This window comes from Anopheles coustani, chromosome 2 (assembly GCF_943734705.1).
Source record: "Anopheles coustani chromosome 2, idAnoCousDA_361_x.2, whole genome shotgun sequence".
Lineage (NCBI taxonomy): Eukaryota > Metazoa > Arthropoda > Insecta > Diptera > Culicidae > Anopheles > Anopheles coustani.
In genome coordinates, this window is record NC_071289.1 from 90,352,817 (window position 1) to 90,374,283 (window position 21,467).

Here is a 21,467-nt window from a genome sequence, read left to right on the forward strand (position 1 = left end):
AATAAACAAATGAGGACCCTATGCTGATTGAAAAACAGTGAAGGATAAATATTTACCTTATGCACTCAACGGGAAAGAACAAAAAAATAATCTCGTATCACAACATCACTGAAGAATGAAAGGGAATGTAGGACGATAAATAACAGCGAGAGAGAGGGAAGCAGATTCCTTCGGATCCATTCGAACGTGCTAGAGTTAGTGTCGGTTGTAAAAAACCATAATAAAAGAATAAAACTGAAGAACAAATAAATAAACAAATAAAAACGAACATAAACCGGGGTGAATTTAAAACAAACCGGGGGTCCAGAGAGGGATGTTTGCCTCTGATCTGACCGAAGCTGGCCCGGTTGATATCAGCCAAAGAACCTGGCAAAGGCATCATTCATATTCATGCCCGTTTTTCGCGTCGGGTTCGGGGGAGATTTAGGGAACCGGGTTTCCCAGTGAAATGATGGCTTATGATTTTTTCATTTACCATTTCCCCTTCCCACACGCCCGGCGAAAACCCCTGAACCAACGACGGTAGGTAGGGACAATGGGGTCAGCCCGATTGGACAATGGTCTGACGAAATGATCCAGCGGATGAACCAGTTGGTCCTACTTCTCCCAGGATGCGCGCTGCATCGTCCGACCCACGGCGAAGCGTCACTCTCGGCGACGGTTTGTATTCAAATTCGTTGCCGAACACATTCGGTGGCCACAGCCCGCACGTGGAATAACAATTAGGCGAACGTGCATTACCCCGGGTGCCGGGGTGTGGGGACACTATCGGACGAACTAGCTGGAATCCATCAGTCAACCGAGGGACCTAAGCCCAGCTCGTAAGTGGTCCGCCGAGATCCTATTTGTAGCGAACTTTCAGCGTACCTGCCCAGGGCAGCAAAACGGACTGGATGAGTCTCCGAGCGATGGATTCATGTGTTGCTGGAGTTATATGAATTGTGAGAAGATTACAAAATCATCCTTCATATTTGAGTAAGGGGTTTCACTCTGTTTCCCGAAGTAAATGGTTTTCGGAAGGATTGGATCGATTCTTTGAACTTGAGATCAAATGTGTCTTGTCTAGAATCAAGATGATAAATTTAGTAGAAACCATTTAGTCCATTTATTAGAATGTGCTTCAAGAAGTATGTTGTTCAAAGTTTGTCTTTAAAGGTCGTACAAAAAGTATGTTCCCCGACGTAAAAGATTGTACTGTTCAATTTTTAAATAAAACTTTAATCAAACCGGTTGCGGATAATTCACTAAATCCCCGTAGCTCCTCGAAGCTGACCGAACTTCGGATATTATCACGTCGGAATATAATGGCTTTCATCGATTCCGAGAATCCCACTCGAGGTTGTGCCAAAAATATCCTTCAATCTCATTTTAAGCTCGAGGCACACTGAAGAAGGCAAAAGTTGGCGAAGAAAAACATTTGCATCATAAACAACGGTCGTTGGACCAGTTTGGTGGGGAGAGGGGGTGGGTCTGTATGATCGGGCGTTGCTGAAAGGTTCGATATCCCCAAGTGCCGCTCGGACTGCACATTTCAGCTGGACGTTGGCGAACGATGAGATTTTCCAGGGTTGAACAAGATTTTCGAATATTCGATTGCGCCTGTATGTGTGAGCGCTTTTTCCTCCGGGATTCATTTGATCTTTGATGGTGCGGTGAAAAAGGGAGGAAAACTAAAAGCCGGCCAGAGCAGACAGATTAAGACCTGAGAGGCAGGGCAGTTGCCGCTAGGGACGTTCCGGAGAGCTCGGAAAACAGTTCAATATTTCCGCTGGCGATCGACTGTCATGGCTGGAAGCCGATTGAATACACAACGGATGGAGGAAATTGAATTTAACGAAAAAAGCTTCCACAAAATACACCATGTCGTGTTTTATTAGGTGGAACTAATACAAATGTTTGCATTTCGGGATCACGAATCCGAACAACGCCGGCCGGAGCACCCCGAGGCTTGCAGGCTTCTCACCACCGAGGCGGGTTGCTTTTCTTTTCAACGCAGCCGAACGGAATGACCCTTATTTTATTTCATGTTGCCATTTTCCTCACTGTAGAGGGGGGAAAAAACATATTCCAGCTCCGGAGGCTGCCCTAGTCCGTCCCTATTTTATGCCGTTTTCTTTGGTTGCCCTGGTGGGAAAATACGATGCCAGAAGCGAGGGTAGAAAGGGAAAACCTATTCCGTTTTCGAAAGCTACAGGTTGCCTGCTGTTTGAAATTGATCGACCAGGATATCGTCCCCCAAGGCAAGTGGAATCATTTGACACGCGCCTCCTGTGCTAAGGGTTTGTTTTGTTTTATTTTCACCCTAAGAAAATGCAGAGTTGGTTTCCAAGTTCTCAAAAAGGGAACAATGAATGCAAATGTATGTCGCAAAACAAGCGAAACTTATACGATGAGAATGATAAATAATTGATGTTCAGTTGTAAAACAGTGTATCGAAATTATATAATCGAACTGGAACGATAGCAGATTAAAAATGGTGATTGTGTTTTCTTTCGTCAATGGCATTTCCCAAATTCAACCTCATTAATCATATTTTGTCATTTACGGGTTTTGGTTAAAATGTCTGCTTTTGATTCCATCATAATTGATGAAGTTGCTAAACATTTGCTATTTTTTCGACAGTTAATGAATTGGTTTGAACCCGGCTTTCGACTTTCTAACACAGCACCAACCTTTCGAACGCCATCATTCTCAGTACTCGAACATATCCGTAACAGTGTTACCAGGGTAACAGCAAGGAGAGCGTGAAAACTAGATCGCATTTCGTGTGAGACATCACGAGAAAATTTTTTGGGGTCGTCACTTCACGTGCGCCTTTGCTAACCGATGGCATGCGACTGTTTGTTCCTATCGGACGATTTATCTTTACTAAACGCTCGCAAAACCTCGTGCGGAACATCCGTTCGGGAAATCGTCGGTTCCGTTAAGCGGAAAAGCAGTTCGGGGATTCATTTTTGGTGAACTGATGAACAGCATCTTTGCGCTTGCGTGCGTTAACGGATCATGACGATGCAGTTGGAGGTGACATCTGGCAGCAAATGCTAGGAACTACGACTTCATTCATCATTTCATAAGGATTCCCTCATGCTCCTTTCATAAGGATGCCCTCATGGACTAGCAGAGAGGGGAATACGACTGTTTCTACCGACAAATATAAATAATACCAACCGCTCCTTCACATACAAATAATACCAACACATAACTTCACATGATGCTGCTGACTTCCTGCCGTGGACGTTGGATGACGGATGCAATCCAGCGACGGGGAAGGGAAAGAACTTCAAAAGAAGTCCCAAGGTAGTTGGTGTCAGAGGTGAAAAATAGCTCGTTTATATTGATTTATTGCCGAGCAGCTTCACCCTCAACTCCTTCGTTCCGTCCATATTGCTTTCGGAAGTGATTTTTAGTGACCCATTTTTCCCGCGGGCTACACATTGAGAAAAGCGATTGAGTTTTTCTCTTTCCTTTGCGCCGGATCATTGTACTGCAGATGATGAACGTTTAAACAAACATTGCCGAATTATAAACAGTAGGCTTTTGAGTAAAAGAAGAAAACCAGATCCAGTCTAAAGTTTCCTAGCAACTTACAGCAACCAACCTAAGAAGGCGGGGTAAATGTTCAGTTGTCACTTCATTCTGAACAACGCAACAGAAGCAATCGAATCAATTGGCATCATAACATCTTAGAAATTTTTGTTTCTAGCTCGATTGGGCTTTATTCCGAGAATATCTGCGGCGATAGTGAGTATACAATTATCATCTTCTTTTGCATTTTTGGAACACAATTAAATCTACTACAGTATGTTTTTCTTTCCAGACCGAGGATGGGCCGAACGTCAAAAACCAAGTCCGGTGCAAAAAAACGAGTCCCTTATAAAAACAAAGGCCAATCGCCTTCCAATGAGGAAGAAACAACGTTGGATTCAACAATTACTATTGATAACACTCAAAACTCAAATGCAGACGTTATTGGGAATGGGGCTAACGACGAGGACTTGCAAAACGAATCTACTCCAAAGCCTCCCGTATTGCATCCGTACCCATTGTTCCAACGTTTTGCTAAGAGAAAATGGTCTCAAGAAGTGGTAAGAAACTTGAAAATGAAATAGTGTACATTAATACGCATCTAATGCCATTAATTTTTGTAGTTAAACGATAAGGAAGAGTTGTTGTTGTGTCACGTAAAACATTGGAAGGAAGTACGCCGCAAGTGGGTTTGTTTTAGGAACGTGTACTTGCAACGGTACGAATCAAAATTCTTTTTATTAGATTGTTTGATGACGAAAGATGAAGAAACGGATGCTGTACAGTATTTAGATGAGTACAAAGAAATAATTAAATAGAATTAAATGTGAAAACCGTTGATAATCATTTGAAATTTTAATCGAGGATGCAAATAACATCCTACAAATTAAATAAACATAAATGTTACTAGGCTTAAAACAAAAATTTTCTGGGTGACACATTACAAGACAATTTCTTGTGTTAATATGCAGTATACCGGTACTAACAGTATACCGGTGTTAGTTTGTGGTACATAAATTATGTCATTATTGATTGGTAAACGGTTGACCCTCATCTAGAGGTAACACTGTACAGCCGCTGATTAATGCACACTGCAATAAGTCACCATAGTTAGATGGAGTAATTTTGTTATAGTGCCCTAAGTTCACCAATTCGATTCCTGATGCCGCATCCGCGGAAACGCTTGCTACCGGTTGCTACGCTTCATCTGGCATGCATCAACCCGAGGAAGCATCTCCGTTACATATTTATGATGCCAAATGCACCAATTTTGACCCCAATACATTGTGCACGATGGTAACATTAGACTGGAGTAGCATGTTATCATTTCCTGATGGCAAAGAGATAGCGCAGCATGCACATACCATCCGATAACATAATGGTACATTAGCAGAAACCGTCATTAAAATGTCTGCCATCCCTCACATTGATTTTGGTACGAAGCACGAGGGTTAAGAGATGGCGCGGTTGTTGGTTGGATGGGAGGAGCGATTTCAAAGCCTGCTCAGCCAGGAAGGTTCAACGGATTCTGTTACGATATCGATTATGACTCGCGTGATCGCTGCCAAGGGAGTGGTATACGTAGTAGGATAAATGTGCGTTAAAATTTGAACCCCATTCAGGGATGCTATTACTATCACCTTTCTAATGATGTCGTACGGTGTCATCAACACGTTTCCGATAAATCCGTTCCCTTCAACCATCCTCACTAGTTTTATATCATAAACATTTCAGTCAGTTTTGGTTAGAGTTTCCGCCAATGGGTCAGCAAAGTAAAACACTAGAAACACTGGTAAGAAATAAATTCTCTTTGTTATAGCTTTTTCAAAAAAAAAAAAGGAACGATATTGGTGTACAAAGAGAAACTTTTCTTTTCTTCCCAGTATTGTCCTTATAAGTTACTTGAGCCTTTCGGTTGCGCTAAGAAGTTTTCTGCCCTTTACTTATTACTGGGCCCTTTGCACGAATGAATGGAGTGGGAAGAGAACAGTTTGAATAAGGCTTCAGATGCCAGGAGGGGATTCTCGCAGCATGAAACAATCCCTTTTCCCGTCAATGAGGTTCCCGGTGACCGAAGCTGTAATTAACAGTTACGGTGTGCTTGCTTTTAATGGATCGTTTTTTGTGGCTTTTCGTGTCATTGAACCAGAACTTGTAAACCCTAACTTAAGCGGGATTAATGTCCAATCAAGGCTTGATTGCTGGAAGACAGTGAGCGTGTGCGGAATGTTCTGAGATGTTGGAACCCTATTCAAGCTACACTAGTTTGATTTTATATTAATTAAATGAAAAACCATAATATAACAATGATAATTATACATTAATATTAACAAATATATAGAAAAACTTTATGAAAAATTTTGTAACCTGACCAGTTCTACAACTAAACGCAATGGGAGAATAGACTCATAAACTTTTCTTGCCATTTTATTTTGTTTTGATTCAATTTTACTAGTTTCTTCGATTAATGAATGTCATTTCCAATGTAAATTATGATATTTCTCGCAAATTTATGCCATCATTACGACGCTATTTGAACAAATTTGATACCATGAACGATTGCATTTGTTTGTTCGCATCAGAGCGAATGTGCCCGTATGTGTTTTTGTATGCCACAAAAAGTCAACGAAGGTCCTGCACGTTTTGTTGTTCCTCCATGATGTTTCGTATTTTTCTGTAGCCTGATGTAGTGTAAAAACAACTTTCTCTACGGCAAGCATACGGATGAAAACCCATACGAGATCGAGCAACAGCTGCGATTCGTAGTAACATCTAGAATGGCGGAACACGAAAGGTACAAAAAGTAATCCTAGTAAACGATGTTGTGAAAAATTGTGTCCATTTTCGTTCCACCGGGAAAGGGCCGGTACGCCGGTGGAGCATTTTTCCGTCGGCCTTGTCCACCCGAGTGGACACCAATCCCCGTGAGTGTGTCGTAAATATAAACTAATCCAGGCCCTCTTTTCAACAGGAAGTAACCACGGTTGAGTTAGAGGGCGAAGAGATTTTGCAGCAGTTTGGGGTTAACGAATGCCGGTTGGGGATGGAAGAGTGATGCTGCCTGCAGCTGTTGTGGCCAACTAACGCCGCTGCAGCGATGTGCTCGGTCTGTCGGTCAAAACTATTCCCGCGACTTCCTGCGTCACACTCGCTGACCCCACCGGGTCCGTGCCAGCAGAAAGCATTTAGCAGGAATGCAGTGGAATCCGGGCCGAGGTTTGCAAAACTAACTGCATAATTGCAAAAGTATGTCCTAATGCCGGTACACTCGTCGTCGACGGTTTGGCTGAGTGGGAGCGGCGGTGGGTTGCGATCTTTCTTTCCGACACCATACCGGACCCTTCGCCCGGCGAGAATTGTTGCTGCCGCCTCCGGGAGGGCAAGAGTTTACCGGACCGGAAGTTGGCTTTGATACGGGTTTGAAGTTTATCAGCACGTATCCGGTGGCCGGTTCCGCCGGTAACCCACCGCACTGACTGCTTCTGGTCGAACTGGATCTAGGATTGCCTCGTGGTGCGCTTTAGCAGTTTCCCCGTCCCGTTGCCTGATAACGCCTTCGCTTCCCTACCCCATCAGAAGTGTTTGAGCCCTTGTGACAACTTCAATTTAATCAACATCCATTTTCCGAAATGAATTTAAGCTCGTTTCCTGTGTTCGTCGCTTCGTTGCTTGGGGATAAACACTGCTGTGTAGTGCGGGGAGAGAGAGTTGGAGCAAGTGGATGCCACCGAAAGCTTCGTCCTTTTAGTGAAACCAACCGACACTCCCATCTTAACCGCCCAAGAGGAAGAGCTCCGAGGCGGGGAGTTGCGAAAGTCAGTCTCTCGACAAATTAATACAATTTCGATGCAATCCTGTCAATTGCTAGAGGTAGGGTTTCCCGGGTGGAGCACCTGTGGTGGGGGGAGGAATAAGGGTCGAAAAGTTGTTGCTGACTCGGTATCGTACTTATCTCTGCCTTTCTTTCCCGAGCGTTTGGAGAACTATTTTTCACCAGCATGCTGGGTGGGAAGAATTCACTCGTGGAAAGTGTTGCAATGTGGACTGCACCCCTCGAACGAGACGGAGTTCTCCAAAAGTTTTCCCACCCTCAAGGTCTTCAGCCTTCTCTTTTTTATTATCGTAGCTTCTCGACAGCGAGAAAAGACATCTTCATCAGCGGCCCTCGTTAAAAGGTTAGGATTATGTAAAACTATTTATTTCTCGCTCCTGAATCACGCCGCTTGCGGATCGGTGGAAAAGTTAAAATTATCTCACGAACTTACGTCGAAAGAATGAGATTATCTGGGGGTGGAGAAGAAAAACCTGTGGCCAGCTGCAAGAAGAAAACGTGCCGTCCCTCATGGACAGCTGAACGCGGCGATGTTTCCCGGATGTTTTCTTCTCGGGCTATACTTTACTTCAATCTCACGATTTATGCGCCTCACTATCGAGAGTGGGAAAGGGCGGAATCTTTCTGGTCCACCCCGACGGTTTTCCTTACCCCCGTGCTCTCCGATGCCCTGAGACGGCAAGCGACGTGGTCAGAAAGTTTCACGAACGATGCTGACAAATTCTTCCGGCCGAGTGCTCCAGGATATTAATAGCGTCTGCAACCACAGGCGAGTGTCGCGAAAGCGGACAAAAGTCATTGTGATTAAACTTTGGCACCGAGAAGCGGTTCGTCCAAGCAGCAGTGGAAGGTCAGCTGCGAGGGTAGCACGTTGCTGTACATTAAACTTCCGGATTATAATGACTTCAAACCACAGTGCGTCGCTTCTGGCGGCAAGAGTTTACCGAGCGTCTTCGTCGCTTGGCGGAAGATGCGCAAAAAAAAAACGAATCCAAAAAAAGATATAATACAAGACAACCAATATCTTCCGACGAGCGAACGAAGTCGCGTGGGAAAAAAAGTGAACACTTTAGAATGGGCTGCAAGTTTGCTCGCTCTAAAATCTGACCTGGTCGGTGCAGTTTTACAATTGTTCCCGGCCTCCGGGAAGGGGACATCGTTCACGGGTCGCAGGACCGTGTCCGGGCTAGGTTGGGTCGGGGTAAGCTGAAATAAAAATCCCATCACCCGGATGGATCTAGGCTGATACTTCGTTCAAGTGTAGAAAGTTTATCTTACCATTGCAGGTCAGTTGGGCGCAACACAATTATGCAAAGCTTAAGTGAAATACTATTTTCTCTCAAGCTTTGTGAAAAGTTATTTTGCGTGATTTTTCTCCAGCGAGTTGTTGAAGTGAATATTTTTCTTTCATTTTTTTATTAAGTATAGAATACTTTGAATTGTACCAATTCAATTTAAGAGTGCTGAGAAGAACTGCATCACGCAATAATAGAATTATTATAAATTTAAATTTATTCTAAGCATCTAGAAAAATAATGCCCATTTAAATTTCCTGGCTTAGCGACTTTTCAATTGAGAAAAGGCCTTTGGGTGACTCATGGTGAGCCTCGCAAAGTGTGTAAAACTTTGCAAACATATTCCGTATCGAGACTCCACAGCTTTGCATACATTTCCTCCCACGCGGGAAAAGCCAGCTCCTACGTCATCCCCACCCAGCAGGATTCGCGCTCGAGCGTGCGACCAAAAGTTCGACGGCCGAAAAATCCATAACCTGTTCTTTAATTGGAAATTTTCGTACCGAAACACACACACAAACAGCGCGCGTGGCCCCGGCACTTTCACCAGCATCCGGCGTCGGAATCAGCGGGATTAGTAATTTATACGCAGCTGAGACCGATAAATAAAATTTCCAATTAACAGCAGCCCAATCCCGGGGTGGGGGGAGGGAGTGCGGGTGTTGCCGGATCGTCCTGATGTTCGACGTTCGACGGTTGTTTGCTGGCGTGGGAAGGGTATCATACGCCGGTGTCGGTCTCGGTTAACAAAACAGCAGGATCAAGGTGGGAGTCCCGCCCCAAACGACATCATAAACAACGTCCGGCGGTGCGTCGTCCCCAATTCAGGGGCGTTTCTGTTTTATTTTTTCTCCCGAGCCGGAAAATTGTCGCAAAACGTTTTTCCAACTAATTTATGCTGCACAAATTTATAGTCATTTCGTTACCGCCGCTCGAGTGGAGCCAAGAATGTCTACAATTTATACTTGTCGCCGCGATTCCCATTTTCCCAGTGGCCTCTAGTCTTAAGCGCACTGGGAAGTTGGCGGAGGTCAGATCTCTCAATTTATTTGCGGTGGTAGGACCCGGCGGGTAGATAAACGATGGTCATGGATTGGAGGATGCTGTTATTTTTCCGGCGCTTCGGTGGAATTAGGGAGCATAAGAAAATACGCACATTGACTCAGTTGCTGCGTGCTGCGGATATAGAAGTTTCCCCGGTCCGACGTGCTGCTGTTGTTGAATTTATTGTTCTTATGATACTGTACACAATTTTTTTTGCCCCATCTCCCAATCACTTACTCCACGTGGCCACGCCGAGCGTTCCGAGAAATTGGAAGGGAACAACTTTTTTTTACGACCACTTTATGAAGCAATCGCAAGGCACAATTGAATGACGGCGCTGCGGATCGCTTGGCGTGTCCGGGGCGATTTAATCGCGTCTGCAAAAAAGAAAACTTTGCCTATCAATTTCGAAAGCAAGATAGCCGGCGGGCGGGGGTGGGTGGCGGAGCGTCGAGTGCGTGGGAATCGTTTTGATGGAATGTGAAATTGATTTCGAACGAGAGAGCTGTCCGCAGTTGTCATTCTGCCTTTGTGCAGTTGGCGGCGTTTGGATGGCTCATGGCCACTAATGAGCTGGTGGGTGAGTCAATTATGTCCTAACAGTGTTGCAATATGTTGTTTCGTTTTTGTTTTTGTGCTGTTTTCTTCTCTCTTTTTGGTTCCCGAATCATCTGTTGGGCGTTTACAGAAACAACTTGGCCCTTTTGCACCCGAGCGGGGAGCTTTCTCGTAGGAAGTGTGAAACAAATGAAGAAATTATTTTTAAAACAACCAACACGCAGTGAGGGGAAAAATAATTCAACTGAATTCAGGTTCAGACAAAATTTTGAGCACGCTTTCCGGTTTGCGGCTATATCGTGCAGCTTATAATTCCGTTTATTGTGGAGTAAACATTTACAGGAAAACAATGAAGCTCTTTTGAATGTGCCACGTTTTCCAGTGGAACTGTTTTTCTTTACGTTTTCAAACATTTCATCACTGTTCCGCATAAGTGATTAAAAGAGATTTATTAACAAACGTTCAAAAACAAGTTCCGGCAAAATGGTTCCACTTGAATATCCTTACAAGTTTGTCCGACAAGCAAATGTGACTCATTGACATCCACACGAATCATAAGCTAGAACATTAATGGCTGTTTGTAAAACCTTCCCGAATACCTTTTAAAGCCCTGTCAAAAACAACGTCCTACGCTTTTTAAGCGTACAGTACCCATGTGGTAATTTTCCGGAAAGCTTTGGGTTTCGCGTCCCGAGGGATTTTTCCCAACGCAAAAAGTATGTAAACGGTATTATCACTTTCGCTCGTGACATTTCTAATAATGTCACCATTAAATTGGCCATTCAGTCGCCCAAAATGGAGGCTCCAATAGCGACGGGAGTCCGCTCACTTCTGGAACTCCCGGAGGACAGCCTGGAACAACGTTATGGTTCCATTCGATAATGGCGCTTAAAGTCACTCCACCTTCAAAATGGGATTTAATGTGCTCGTGTCTGGAGTGTTTAATTTTGTTTAATTAAATTTCACTCTATTTGTACTCATTTTAAACGAATTTACCAAACCCTCGCCCTTACGAGTTCCTAGGGTGTCCATGGGTTGATTGGTTGGGTGAAAATAAAAATGCCTGTAGAATAAACAACAGTAGGCTTCGAAACAAATTAACCCCAGTCATTTTAAACAATGCAGCAAAAGCGTGCCCGGTGACACGTTTACCGCTTGATGTGTTTTTTTTTATATATCTCGTTTCTTTTTGAATAAATTGATGTATGTAATGCATAATTATATTGCGACGGGATTTCATCCAATTAATTAGTAATAAATCATGGCATATTTTATATAATTTATCACATCTTGTAATTTATCTCTTTCATTGATGACAGGTTAAGTTTACCACTCCGATAATCTGGACGTCGATCTATGTTGGTTCTCTATTGACTTCTTTCTTTTTGCTGAATGTCTAACGCACCATAAACACATTACGACTTAAGTTGAAGTTACGAACACGCAACGGCAATATTTTGTTTACACAAATTAAACTGTGTTCCATGAACTTTAGCAGAGAATACTGTGAAGTGAAAAATAGAAGAGCCAGTAGAGGGATAAAACTTTCGGCAAGGGCGCTAAAAAACTTTCACTCGAAAGTGATAGAAAAATCGACGGCAGAAACTGATTTCTTCATTAAAATAGATTGAAATGAAACGCATGGAGTCAGAAGCCCTGGGATTGCGTGTGACACGACCAAAAAAATGCTTCTAATGGAGTTTATTAGGGTCCTTAGACAGTCTTATGCTCCCTCCAGCGTTCACTCGTTTTTAATGGCGGCAATGGAAAGAAAGTTTTTCACCGGTTTGATCGATACGATACGCTTTTGCTACGCTTTGCATCAACTGACACCTGGTAAAAAGATGAGTCAAACTGGTGGCGAAAGCCAATGGGGCGCGATGGGGTTTAAATAATAACCCAAAGAAGAACCAACGGTGAAGGTGTAAGGTGAATCGAGCCAACTTGCAGGAAGTCGGTACGTTTTTCCAACGGAACGGCGAACGGTTGATGGAAGCTAATTAACATTTCAAGCTGTCACCCGGCTTTGGCGTTTCGTACCGCCTGTCGAGGTCCATCGTTGGTTCGCGAATATTGTAAAGGTGAAAGATGTTACTAGCATGGGTTTTTACTCCAAAGGGGATAAGCGTTTGCAATTTAGGATGAAAATGTGTTACTTTTACCGAGCGAAAATGAAAAATCACGTATCTTAAATATTCAATATTCATAAACTTTTCATGGTTCACAATATTTTTTCTTATTTAAAATGAATAAAAACATAAGTACTGGCATAGCAAAAAACAAATGCATTGGACTGCATAACTTATGAGTTACTTCGTAACAAGCACTTAAGCATTGTTCCTTCTTCAACTGTTCCACTCCTTACGTTATCCGGTGTTGATTGTGTAACGATTTCCTCGATGGCTTCCCTCCGTTTTGCAGAAGTGAAGTTTACAAAATTGTCGCCGAAATTGCCACGCCGGTGCTAGTTACATTAACCACAATTACTGCGAAATGTCAAACTCCGGCGGCGAAACAAAAGGCAAGCAGCCAACCGGGCAAACACATGTTAAGCGCCTCGTCGATGTTGTCGCGAAGGATGCTGCCGGAAATTGACATGGCCATTCCTGTTCCTGTCTTCATACCAACTTTTTGTATCGCGCTTTCGCTCTTTCTCTCTCTCTCTCTCTTTATGTTCCTTTCCAACTTCCCGGTTTTAATGGTGCAGTGTAAAAATGTCAAATAAAATTCTTAATTCGTGTAATAATATTCATGAGCCACGCTTCACGCTCGCGTGTACGCCAGTTGGTGGTTGTATTTGTTTGAGGCTCGGCGTTGGATGGGGTTGGAGTTTAATGTCCTCTATGTTGCTTACGATATTTTCGCCGGAAAAATGGTGTCGCTTTACGGGTTTTCACTGATCCTTAAAGCCGCCCCAATGTCGGCAGAGCAGGCACGCTCTGGCGTGAAGTGAGTGCAGCGTACTCGAAAATATAGCGCAGACAAGTTTTACGACTTTTCGCTCACCGTTTCATGGTCGGTTCCGGTGAATGTGAAAGGAAAACACACATGTTTAAACCCGCGATAAATTCAATTCAACAGTCTCGGAATACTGTTGGGTAAAGTAACTTGCTTGAACCACATGGACCGAAGAGGCTCCATTCACGAAAGCTTCGTTTGATAAGAAGCACAAGGCTGAGTCTGTGTGTGAGGAATTTTTCATCGTTCATGGTATGAGAATGCCAAAATTTTGTTCTTAATAAGAATCGAAAGGGAGTGCTTAAAATTGTATGAAGTTAATTTAAATAACAATACATACTTATCAGCAGAGTTATATTAGTTTATTACTCCGCAGCATTTCGAACTGACTTTGTCAAAACACACAAAACAACACCGTCGGAAGAAACTCCACAATACGGATCGTATTTCAAACCCAACTTAAATCAATTCTCGCAGTGTCGCAAATGTTCGTGCTTGGCAAACCCAAATGCGATCCACGTTCATCCTGATATGTACCTGATCAGCACCCGGCCGTGACCTTTCGTAGGCTACTTCCGACCTTCCACGCTCATTTCAGCGATGATACGACAGTTCCCACCGAGGCGCTTTTCCGGGGGGCCTTCGCTGTCTGGGGCGTTTTCCATTTTTTTTTCGCAACACTGTTGTGTCTGGTCGTATCATTAGTCATTCGGATTGGCATTTAGTAGAGCTCGGTGAGTTGTGTTTGTGTTGTGTGCCCAAGAAGGACCAAAATATTCCGCACGCGTAGGGCTCGGGGAGGGAGTTTTCCACCTCCGGGCGGTATTTCTGGCAGGTCAAATTGCAAGCAAATGACTTGGAATAAAATGACGGTATCGTGCGCGCTGCAAAAGGTTAGTTATTAGCTATGACAGTTTTCTTTTCTTGCCCACATTTTCACAGTGAATGGCTAAGATTGTTGGAGCGTCGCGTCGCATTCAAATTAGGTTCATATTTCCCGAGCTTTTCTTTTTAACAGGAATTGTTTGACAATTCGAAACCTTACGGCAATTTTGAAATTCAGTGAATGGTTCATTAGAGAATAAAACCCGGAATCCTGCTGAGAAGCGTTTTAAGCGGATGGTCTGATTTTCCACCACTGCTTTAAAAGCATGTCGAACAACGGTTGTCACCATATCGCCGGCTTTTCCATCGTTATCGCTCTCCAGTGCTGCATTTCTGGGGTGGACAGTGAATGAAAATAATCGTGAAACTTTATATTGTCATAAAGGAAAATTGAATTTCTCCAATTGCACTCCAGGGAAGTGTCGCCGGTGGGAAATTTTCCATGGGGTGGTGGCTTTGGTTACATGCCCCGTACTGCCCTGGCCCGGTTCAGGTGTCCCGGGAATGTGCAGGAGTTGTTGCAAACCGAGCGGGTAATACCAACTTGAGGCGCCCAGCGCCAGCTCAATGGTAATTTGATGGGTGATTGTGGATTTTCTCTTCTCGTGTGCCGATCGCGTACTACTCCCATTTCGCATTTGATGTTGCCGTCCGTCAGGCTCTGGGCATCTTCAGGACATCACACGATTTTATCGTTCAGCTTGCTCGTCGCTATCGGTGCTACACATTCTCTTTTGATAATATTCCTTTTGAACCACATTCTTATGATGTTGCCTGCGATGAGCTGCCGTTGTGCCTGGGCGTCGCTGTCAATTGATTTCTCATAAAGACGCAATCAATTTTATTGCGCATACGTCGGAGTTGCCACTGGGAAAACGGTGTGTGCGCCACTGGGTTGCAATGCTTTTCATGCGGTTTTGATTGGATGCGAGATGCAAAATTTTATCATCGACGGGGGACGAGGAAATCATTTGCCTCCACAGCATCTGGCAAGGCAGTTCCAGCAATCGTCGTTGCCATCGACTTCATATGAGCCGATCGATTTATGTCGATGTGGGTTCGGTCTGGCCAAGGGGAGTAAGTGGTCGATAAATAGAAATTATTACTTCAATTTGCATATCAACTCCACACAAACCGCTGCTGAATCTAGACTGGCTGGAATATGGTGTAAACACGGATTGCAAATTGACTCTAAAAGCATTCATTTGGATCGCTTCAACTCGCAGAGTTCACTGGCACCGGGTTTGGTCTTGTTTTGGCTCACTTGTGCTGAGGTTTTTCCTAGTTTCAGGTCATTGATAGATTTTGATTCGAAATTAAGGTAAATTATTCCGTTTTAATATGATACCAACGCGTTTGAGGCTCAAGATTACACATTTCTTCTGCGATGAATCTGTTAAGTTTGCATAAAATGATGTATGAAATGAACTGATGTGTCAATCAGAGAGACACCTTCGTAAGCTAGTTATTCCAAAGTCTAGGTCACCTTTTTCGCAACCACATCCAAAACCACCGAAAAATTGGACACACAAAAGTCTGCGTACTATTTTTTCTGTCAGTAAAACACGCAGTTTCAACACGCCGCTTATCCCTTTTTGATTGATAAGGCTCGTTTGTTCATTCTTTTAAAAAATCTACTCACGCTGCCCTCGCATCGAACAAAGGCCACTAATTGAATGGAAGATAATTTAGATCCAATTAAATTGACCCTTTTACAACCCACGGTTGGAAGATGGATCCCATTTAATTTTTGATCCCAGAAAATCCCGCCACCATCCGATCCGGCTCGGGTACCGGGGGTGTGGTGTGGATCTACCGAGGGTGAAAATGTTGGCGGCAAAAGGTTGTTTGCAGCATATTTCTCTTATTGTTACACTCCACTCCGGAAAAAGGGATGATTTTTATTGGGATCGAATGAAGGCATAGGAAGTGTGTGTATGTGTGTGCGAAAGGGATTCCCAACCTCCAACCAGCATATCTCTGATTTTAATTGAGTTGTTGCGTGTAGCAAAGCGTTTATTTCCTCGAACCCGTAAATGCGTGAAACAACTTCGACAGATCGTTTGAAAGGCGATTTTTCCAAATGGTGGCTCGTGTTACATCATTAGAAACATCAGTTCGCATCAAAGTGTGCCGTTGGGAAAACCTAAGCTTGGTAGGCCATGTAAAAAGCAGCAAATGATGGGACGTTTAATCTGTTCAACCATATTTTACAAAATCGACAAAAATTTTCCCGTCATCAGAAAATGTTGTGGCTCGACAAAAATGCGTAGATAAAACGTAGGTGTTCGGAAAAAATATATATGCAATGCAATTCCCATTACAGAATTATTCGAGTGGAAAATCGTTTCAGTTCTCGGTTTCATTTCGGATACAGCTTTGTGCATGTGTAGTGGAAAACTGCAGATGACAAGACACAAGCAGAACCCCTCAACAGTTCCAGGCGCCAATTGCAAGATGAAATGCTGAGAAGTACTTTTTTTTACATTCCCATTGCGCCTTTCCCTTACGTTTGTGCGCCAACATTTCGCCAATGTGCAGAAAATGTACTAATCCTACCAAACGACGGAAACGTGCGCAAATTCCCAATTAAGTGAGTTCGAATTTTCCCTGCAAGCTTTTGTGTGGTTTCAGCGGCACCGAATGGTGGTGAAAGTTTTATCATTCGTAAACTTTTCGTTAGTTTAGTTAAAATTCGGTTCTTTGGTCATTGTGACTTTCGTTTAGTTGGTAGATTTTTAGAGTTTCCGTTTTTTCTCGCACACTTCACACCCATCTTCACAGCCAAGCCAAACAAGTGCAGCGCGGATTTTTCAACTTGCGGGCAGAGAGTTTTTCCTTTCCTTTTTCGACCGAACAAAAGGCCACCATTCCCGGAATTTGGCAATGGCGGATGTGCAATTCCATGTTAAATTGCTGAAAACTCATCGTACGGGAGGCGGGTGGTGGAAAATGGGCTTCTGAGAAGCGTAAAAGGCAGAGTTCAATTAAAGGAAGGGAAAGTTTTATTTGAATTGCGGTGATGAATACCGAGTAGCGTGTGGAATGGCGTTTTATGAAACTGTTTTGAAATTAAACCGATGGATGCAGAATGACATAAATGAGTGTTTTTACATTTATTGAGCGGAATTTCGAGAAATAATTCCAGTAGACGATACGGTCTCGTTTACATAATAAGTACTGTTGACATCCAGGATAGTATAATTGTTTAATGATTGTGAATAGTTGTGAAATGGATTTGTTTGTTTACTATTTATATATAATGGAATGCTGTTGATTTTTTATGTCTGATAGACTCTATGTGAATCGCTGTTTTTGGTTCCTCTTACAAAACATACAGAAACAATCAAACGTCAATTTTACAATCTCTTGTTTAGTTGCGTGAGCTAAAATCTTTGTATTCAGTTTTCGTGCGATCCATAAATTTCTTCCGAATGGCTTGGAATCACTGTACGAAGGTCGTAAATCTATTCCCTACGCGAGCTGTTACTAACGACAACAAGTTGCCTCAGCGTACAGATATCGATCGCTGGAACTTGTATGGCTAATTCATGGTTTAACAGTTCGTCGTTTGCTTAAAGTTCACAACAATTTTATAAGGGGTTTTACGGCCAAACAGTGCAATCTTTCCTCTCTGAAGGATGTGTTTGTATGAAGCGAATTGATGAGCCATATGTTTTTCAAACATATTCTCGCAATGATTCACAGCAGTTGAAAGATCAATATGTTTGAAATTATGTTTTACATGTTGTATTTGGATATTTTTCTTGTGTGTTCTAATCTTTGTTAGAACCTTTGTTTGCTTAGTGGCTCATTTTTTCGAATATTTATCATAGCGTTACAAACGAAGTCATAATTTTTTAGCAAACTAAAAATCCAATACATCTACATTACTGGGTTTGGAGTGCAAAGGCTGATAGTAGTTTTTGTATCTTTTGGTCCCTCCTTAAAGATAGTAAATGGCTAACAGATGGTCAGGATTTGCCGGAATATGAAAAGTTGCACAACGCAATTTTATTTATCTCTTTTCTTCCGTGGCACTGTCTTAGCTTATTTTCGGAGTGGCAAAATATAAATTTCTCCCATCTCCGAAAGCGAGCTTGTTGCACGGTGGGTAAAAAGGGTTCCCGACCGAAAATGAACCTACTCGGAATCAACCCTCAGCAGAAAGCAAAATGAAAGTAAAAATAAACAGAAAGACATCATAAATTATGCACAAGGTGTGCTTTATGTTCATTACATTTGTATTATTCTATTCCTCGGGCTTGCTGCCCTTTCCGTGGCGGCTCGTTTTTCCTCCCAAACCAACCGTTGACCTTCGATCGTTTACTAAAATAAACCAACGTTGACCAGCACCTGCCCCGGTCGCATCTTTCCCATCGCCTCCACCGGCATGCTCGAGCTCAATGAAGGCGGAGATGGATCGTGAAAATCCATTACGACGAATGGTCCGTTTGTCGTGACCTATTTCAAATGGCACTTTCCCGCTGGAAAAGGGAACCGAGCCGGGGGTGAAGGGTCGGCGTGAAAATATGGCTTTACTTTTGACTCCCCTCACCCTCCCTCAGCCTCCGGAAGAAGTCGTACCGTACAACTCCCCCAAAACCCCACCGTTATCCTACCGTGTTTTGTTTTTGAAAGGGCAGGTAATTTTTACGACCCACGGAAGATTAGATTCGATTTTTAAAGTTTTATTTTTTCAAAGATGTGATTTATGGCACAAAAGGGTGGACAATGGGTATCCGGTACGGCGTCCCCTCCCCTAAGTATGACAAATTGTGTCCCATCGGGCTGCTTTGGAGTTGAAACGAGCGGAAAAATATAAACATCTTTCCTTCAGCGCCCAGATTAGAGTCATTTGGCCGGGGTTGTTAAACGGTTTACGACATCTTTTGACGCCTTGCTCCAAATGCTACCGGAAATAGGATCCGGTACAGGGTCGTGCCAATAAACTTGGGTAATTTCTATGGCACCTGTGGCACCCAAGATTTTTTTAAGAGCCAAATGTTTGGAAATCGGTCTTTTTTGAACTCCATTTCAACTGTTTGTTGCTAAATGTTTAGGTTTTGCTTTTTGTACTATTTCTATTCAATTGAACATTTCCTTCTCACATTCCAAGTGCACTGCATTTCCTCGCCATCCATCGGGGGAATCAACCATCAGAGGCGCAAAATTCAATTTGCGGTAAATTACCGGCATAGAAAATAAATTTGCCATATTTATTGCCGGACGCAGGACATCAGCGACCAAATCATGGCATCCTATCACGGATCGGCAAATTCCGCCCGGTACGACGCTAATCTGCTAAATCTTGCCACACGCACTGTGTCGGCTGACAGATGTTCGCGTGCAACGTGCCAGCTCGACCCCAAATGCGAAAGCTCCAACCCGCGCCGGAACCTGATCCGGCGTACACGTCCCGGGACGTGCATTCTCGGGAACATTGGGAACGGGAAGAAGAACGACGGCTTCGAACGCTACATTAGCGCACGTGAGCGTGGTTGTTTTTCCGGCGGGGGGTGGATTTCATTGCCGGTAAATTCAAATCAAGAACGTGTCGCGTCGCAATGCTGGAACCACGGAAGGCCACGGAAGGCCACGTCGGGACGAACAGGACTCCATCGGAAACCGTTGCCATCGTGGCGTCCGTGCGCATGGTTTACGATTGTCATCAGCGGTTGCGATCGTCGTCTTGAATTTGATTTTCTGTGATCGTCGTCGCCAACCCGGGCCTTGTGCCCGTGGCAGGACATAAACGCATACGCACGCATCGAAAGCGCGAGTCTCGTAAAACATGCCCTCGAGATGCGACGCGAATATATGTGATGTTTTTGCGAGATGATCAAAGTAACCCCTGCCATCGGAGGAGCCTTGTGCTTTTCCTTTGCGCTTTCACTCGCTCTCACTTACGCTCAGCTTCGCTCGGATCCTTTCACACAACTACCCCCGAAACGTCTTGATTGAGAGCACGCACATGAGTGGAATATTTTATGAACTCATAATCATAAATGATGTGCCTTTGTTTGAATATAAATTTCGCATTATTCACTTGATTAAACGAAAAGACTTCTGAAAGGAGCCGGTTGAGGGATCGTTGGAGCTAGGGATGAGAGGGGAGGGCTTTTTCACCCTTGAGGAACGGTGGAAGATTTCGTTTTAAACAGCCCGGGTCGCACCGGGACCATTTGATCTTGGAACATTCAATTGAAGGACCTTGCCGCACGCTGGCGCGAATAAACAATGCAGGAGAAAAAGAAAGCTACCGGCATACGAAGGCCCCCAAGAGGGCGGGAGATAGCGGGTGATAAAACGAGATATAGCAAATTGAAAAAGAAGCTTACTCGTGGAAGAGTACACTCCTTTGAAGATGGATCTTAAGGTTGTTTTTCTCGTTTTCTCTCTCTCCAGGGCAGGAGCCCTCCGATACCCGTTTCCACGCAATTTGAAGTCGTTTCCGGGTACCGGCTAGATGAACGCTCGGGTCAAAGGGAATTAATGGGGACACGAGCAAACGCCCATTGTGGCAAACGGTGGAAAAGCGTGAAAAACATCGGCACGCGGTGGGTAAGGGTAGGGTAGCGAAAATAAACACTTTGCGCCAAATCATCATCCCTTTCGGCGTCATCTCGCGAGGGGTTAGTCGTTGTGTCCGCCAACTTTTCAGTAGCCGTGAAGCCGAACCCCGAGGACATTGGCCCACATTTCCGCCCTTCCGTCGCCTCACGCCGTGGAAAATTCATCCTCCACCCGGGAGACGATATAATTCAAAGATTTAAGATTTAATTTTAGATAGTGCTCACCTCGTGAAGCTCGCACTCGGGGTGCTTGCAGTCGAGTACATCCTGCTGCAGCAGCCTCCGCCCCCTTCCACACGCCCTTTTTCCCTTGCTTTTCCTTCCCCTTTGCCTAGCAGAAACTTGGTTCCACCATCAAGCGAGCGTGCGAAGGTGCAGAGAGATTGCTTAGAAAATTGCACATCAGCCAAGCAAGCGAGTCAAGTTTCCCCAGAGCTCCCACACCCGTGTTTGCCGTGTTTTCCTTTTGTCCTTCCACCCCCCCGGGGACACCGATAAAATGGCCATTTCCAATGACTCTTTCGTCCTTTTGAAGTGGCAATTCGAGACGACACAAAAAACGTGGGATGAGTTGCCCGTCGACTGAAGATGCATCGAGAATGGGTTGCAATGCATTTTAAAATGCACCCTACCCCGGCTAGTAAGGGCTGTGCATCGGCAGGTTGCCAATTGGGACAACCGGGTTTTTGTTTACTCTTTTGTTCTAGTTCTCAGTCATTTGACTTGAACGTTTGAATTTGGTGATTATCTAAGACTTTTAGACTTAAGCTATCGACATACACTTCTTCGAATCTT